Source organism: Gekko japonicus, unplaced genomic scaffold (genome assembly GCF_001447785.1).
Source record: "Gekko japonicus isolate JY-2015 unplaced genomic scaffold, Gekko_japonicus_V1.1 scaffold2436, whole genome shotgun sequence".
In the NCBI taxonomy this organism is placed as follows: Eukaryota; Metazoa; Chordata; class Lepidosauria; order Squamata; family Gekkonidae; genus Gekko; species Gekko japonicus.
This window is the reverse complement of record NW_015160295.1, coordinates 173,140-179,007: the sequence shown is the minus strand read 5'-3', so window position 1 is coordinate 179,007 and position 5,868 is coordinate 173,140.

The following is a 5,868-nucleotide window of genomic DNA, read 5'->3' as shown; positions in this document are numbered from 1 at the left end:
CCCCGGTGTGTCCGGGGGGGGGGGGTGTGGCACATGCAAATAAGTTATGCTAATGAGCTCCTGCGCCTCTTTTTCTACAAAATGACCCCTGGGTGGGGGTATACGTAAAGGAAGTCAATAAGTTTTGTAGACCATTACTTTGGTTTCTGGGCAACTCAAATATTGACGTTATCTTACAGTTTCCACTTGTTTAAACCTGTGATTGAAGCAGGCCAAGTGTTTTCAGGGAACAACTGTTCTGTGAACAAAGCAGAAGTTTGTTGCAGCGGGAAAGGAAAGCATGGCAGCGGGACTTCGAAGGGCTCCCAGCCAGTGCCATTTCCTCAAGGACGTCTCCTCCCTCGTCTTGTTCTCGAGTAAGCCTGTGCCAAGGACAGCTGGCAAGAACTGCAGCTCTGGACTTCAAGGAACGGCTGTACGTTTGCGCGGCATCCCCACTAGCGGCTTCAGAGAGAGAGAGAAACAACGTTTTTTACCTCCTTATTATCCTATCCAGACAGCCAGTTTGGTGTACTGGTGAGGAGCGGGGACTCTAATCTGGGAGAACCAGGTTTGATTCCCCACTCCTCCTCCACATTCAGCCAGCAGGGTGACCTTGGGTCAGTCCCAAGTTTTGTCAGAGCTGTTCTCTCAAGAGCAGTCCTCAAAAGAGCTCTCTCAGCCCCACCCACATCACAGGGTGTCTGTTGTGGGGAGGGGAAGGGAAAGGAGATTGTAAGCCCCTCTGAGACTCCGAGTGAAGGTTGGGTGTAGTGGTTTGTGTAGTGTAGTGGTTAAGTGCGCGGACTCTAATCTGGGAGAACCGGGTTTGATTCCCCACTCCTCCACTTGCACCTGCTGATGTGACCTTGGGTCAGTCGCAAGCTCTGGCACAGCTGTCCTTGAAAAAGAGCAGTTTGTGTCAGAGTTCTCTCAGCCCCACCCACCTCACAGGGTGTCTGTTGTGGGGAGGGGAAGGGAAAGGAGTTTGTAAGCCGCTCTGAGACACCTTTGGGTAGTGAAGGGCGGGGTATAAATCCAATCTCTTCTTCTTCTTCTTCTTCTTCTTCTTCTTCTTCTTCTTCTTCTTCTTCTCATGCTGCTGGCTTGACCTTGGGTCAGTCCCAAGTTTTGTCAGAGCTGTTCTCTCAAGAGCAGTCCTCGAAAGAGCTCTCTCAACCCCACCAACCTCACAGAATGTCTGTTGTGGGGAGGGGAAGGGGATTGTAAGCTGCTCTGAGACTCCAAGTGAAGGGCGGGGTATAAATCCATTCTTCTTCTTCACCTCCTCTTCCTTTCCTTATGTCACCGACAGCATACCCCTAAGGCGAGTTGGTCCAGCCTGAGCCCGCTGAAAGCAACTGAAACGGAATTATGTAACATTCAGATCTAATCGGGGAAACGTAGCTTCGTGCTCTTGCTCTCCATGACAGTCCTTAACATCCCAAAGTCGTCTTTGCAACGAAGACTCTAACACCAACGGCGAGTTGGCCTCTTTCCATGGACTCTAATGGGGCTTTGAGTTGCCAGTCTAAATTCCTGGAGACCTGGGGGGAGGGGGTAAACCCAAGGAAGATGGCGTTTGGGGGACACAAGGGACCTCGGTAGGGAATGCTCCAACAGAATCGACCCTCCTTGGCTGCCATTTCCTCCAGGGGAACCAATGCCTGTAGTCTGGGGACCAGTTGTGATTCTGGGAGATCTCCAGGGCCTACCTGGAGGTTGGTAATCCTACAGGGCTCCAGAGCATCCAGTGTGGTGCCGTGGTTAAGAGCGACAGACTCTAATCTGGAGAACCGGGTTTGGTTCTCCTCCACATGAAGCCAGCTGGGTGACTTTGGGTCAGTCACAAGTTCTCTCGGAGCTGTTCTCTCAAGAGCAGTCCTCGAGAGAGCCCCGCCTACCTCACAGGTTTCTGTTGTGGGGAGGGGAGGGGAAGGCGATTGTAAGCCGCTCTGAGACGCCTTCGAGTAGAGAAAAGCAGGGCATAAAAACCAACTCTTCTTCTTCCTTCCTTCCTTCATTAAGAATTTTTCAAACGAGTCGCTGGCCCTCTAAAGCCGCTTGGGAAACCCCGTCTGTGCCAGATGTCTGTTTCCTTTGCCACGTAAAGCTTAGCTTTTCAGAGCAACTGCATCCCTTCCAAGCCGGCTGAGCTGTGGGCTTCTAAGAAAAAATAATAATAATAAACCGTCAACCGCTTCTTGTCCTGCAGAACCCAAGACTACGGCTGCTTCCTGCTTATCGTGTCTCTCATCGTAGGCGGCGGCGGCGGCCTTCACGTACACGCCACATCTCGCTTTGAATCTTCTCCAGCACCCTGCAGCGTTGCTAGAAAGCTTTTGTCGGGTTATGTTCAAAGTGCCAAAAACAATATGACTCAAACTTCTTCACCCAAAGAGTGATGAACACATGGAATTCACTGCCACAGGAAGGGGTGGCGGCTACAAGCATGGACGGCTTCAACTCTTCCGAGCAGCCTTTCCTTTCACCCGAAACTCACCCTGACACCTGTTCTGCTCTGCTCTGGTTAAAGTTAGCAGCAGGGCTTCAAAATTAAACGGGTTATGTTCAAAGTGCCAAAAACAATGAGTCAAAAACTTCTTCACCCAAAGAGTGATGAACACATGGAATTCACTGCCACAGGAAGGGGTGGCGGCTACAAGCATGGACGGCTTCAAAAGGGAATTAGATAAGCATATGGAGCAGAGGTCCATCAGTGGCTGTCAGCCACAAGGTATAGATAGGGACTCTGGGGCAAGGGATGCTCTGTCTTCTTGGTGCCTGGGGGGGGGCAACAGTGGGAGGGCTTCTAGTGCCCTGGCCCCACTGGTGGACCTCCTGATGGCACCTGGTATTTCTGGCCACTGTGAGACACAGAGTGTTGGACTGGATGGGCCTTTGGCCTGATCCAACATTGGCGTCTCTTATGTTCTTATGAGTCTACTCTGAGTTTCTATCACCGAGAAAGGACTGGCTGGGAACCCCTCCAGGAAAGCTTCCTTTTCCTGCATAACTCCCCCACACACACGAACTAGACTTCTTGGTCAGGCCACAGGGTTGCAGGGGATGGTGGGGGACTTACCAGGAGAAACTGAAAGGCCCAGGCCACGTCACCGGTGTTGCGCAGGAAGTGACATTATCATACCAGTGACTTTCGGGTGACACTCTGCTATTTGGGCAAAAAGCTCTATGGCAAACCTGGCTTCTACTATAGCGTTTTTAAGCAAATAGCAGAGCACCACCCAGAAGTCACTGGCGTGATGACGTCACTTCCTGTGTGCTGCACCCTAGGCCGCCTTCTTTCTACCAGTAAGTCCACCCGCTGGCCAGCTGATTGGCTGAGGGCCATCGGGGGACCCCCACCTCCACCAGAGGTCTGGTAACCCTATCATGGCTTCACAACTAGAAGGAGGAAGAGGAAGAGGAAGAGGAAGAGGAGGAGGAGATTGGATTTATACCCCGCACTTCACTCAGGGTCTCAGAGCAGCTTACAATCTCCTTCTCTTCCTCTCCCCACAACAGACACCCTGTGAGGTAGGCGGGGCTGAGAGAGCTCTGAGAGAGACGCTCTTGAGAGAACAGCTCTGAGAGAACTGGGACTGACCCAAGGTCACCCAGCTGGCTGCTTGTGGAGGAGTGGGGGATCGAACTCGGTTCACCCAGATTAGAGTCGGCGCTCTTGACCACGACACCCCTCTCCCTCTGAGGCTCTGGCCTTGAAGCGGTCCAAAAGCTGACAGAATTTGACCTTCGACGGCTTGTTCAAACGTGCACGTCACCACTTGAATTTGCCATCCTCCAGAAATCGAACGGACTTGGGTGAAAAAGCTTTGGATTCAGGAGAAAGCCGGCAGCTACCCTTGGAGGAGCCTTCGTGCAGGGCCGGCCCAAGGGGTTTGTGCACCCTAGGCGAGGCCGCCTCGTGGCGCCCCCCTCAGATGCCAACCTCCCGGTGGGGCCTGCAAACCTCCCAGCTGGCCCCCTGGGGGGGGGGGAGATGGAGTGACGCCACGTGCTGGGGACCGGAGAGAGCGCCTGCTGCCCTGGGCCTGGCCCACAGGAGGAGGAGGAGGGAGGAGGGGCCGGCAGGCAGGCAGGAGCGTGCACCGCCTCCCCCCATCCCGGCCGGTCGCCTCCGTGGGCGCTCTCTACTCCCCTCCCCCGCGGTGGCAGCCTGAAGGAGAGAAGCACCCGGCCGTGCCCCCTCTGTGTAACCTAGAGTTAACTGTAATATATTATACATGGATCTGGCCTTGAAAAGTGTAGGAATTTCAAGTGGTTCAGGCCCACATCATTAACTATAGCAAGTCATTTTGACTTTTAAAATCTTGCACGAATTTACCATATGTGCTTGCTTTGTTTCCAAGATCTATATTTAGAGGCACTACACCAGTGCAGAGATCTAAAGACTAGTAACTGGAGAACTCTGTTTGGTGCAGAAGTCCTGCTGTGAAATTGCCTTCCATCAGACAAATTTGTACCTCTTTGAATGATTTTATACTGGAATACACATGAAGGTCTTGTAATGCGCAAAGATGTCCCCTTGCTAGCACAGATCAAACACATGTATTTTGGGTATTTGGATATGTATACGCACACACGCACACACACAAGAAGCAGAGACCCAAGGGGGGGAGTATTCACCACAGCTTTCCTGCTGGAGTAGCAGGAGCTCCACATGGAGGAGGGGAAAGGGGCCACAGGTGAGCCCAGCAGGCGGGGCCACTAGGCCCACCACACTTTCTTCCCCCCCCCCCCCCCTGCACCACCCCCCCGCAGCCCCGCTAATTGCACCGCCTTCCCCTCCCAGGCCGCTCCAGGCACGCCGCCCCCCGCGCGCTTCAGAGCCTTGCGCTGCCGCCCCCCGCGAGCCAGCCCGCGAGGCACGCTTGCTGTCCGGCCGTGGCGCGCAGGGTAGCAGCGGCTCTTTGACGCGTGGGGGCAGGGCGCAGTTTGGCACCCTGAGGGCCGACACGCCCTAGGCAAGCGCCTAGTTAGCCTAGCGGGCGAGCCGGCCCTGCCTTCATGCCCCTATTGACAACTCCCACCCCTACCTCCAGGTGGGGTCTAGAGATCTCCCCGGATGACAACTGATCTCAAGACGACAGGGATCAGTTCCCCCGGAGAAAATGGCTGCTTTGGAGAGTCGTCCGTATGGCATTATAGCCCACGGCAGCACCTCCCCTCCCCTCCCCAAGCCCACATTCCCCAAGCTCCACACACAAATCTCCACGAATTTTGCCATCCAGAGTTGGCGTCCCAACACCCCACCCCACAACATCAGAAAATATCCATTTATTTCCTTAGGCTGCACGGGCGAGACTTCAAAAGCCCCTGACAAGGATAAGAATACATCTTTTCACACTCCCCTGCCGAATTAACAGTGCAATATTACCATCTGAATACTCATGCTGCTAATAAAATGAACGGAGAGCCAAACAACTCCCACATTGGCAATCGACGGATTATTCCACTAAACGGCTCCACTCCAGTGAATTCGCTTTCAGGTCTCCTATTTTTGTATGCCCCCGAAATACGAAAGAGAGATTCCATTCTGCCAAGGAAGCGAGCACTGGGTGTCACTCAACTCTCACCCACCCCGCTCAGATGAAATCTTCGTTCAAGTGATAGAATCAGGGGACATTTCATAGAAAAAGAGGTGCAGGAGCTCATTAGCATGACTTATTAGCATAACTTATTTGCATATGCCACACCTCCTGACATCACCGGAAGTGTGTCAGAAGGCAACACCCACTGCTCAGGCTCCACTGGACTGTTTCGGATTACTAGCTATTGGGGGGGGGACGTGCAGATCTGTCCTCACAGAGGAGGGAGAGCTGGTACCTGAATAAAACTTGGTCTTAAAGGTGCCACTGGACTGTTTTG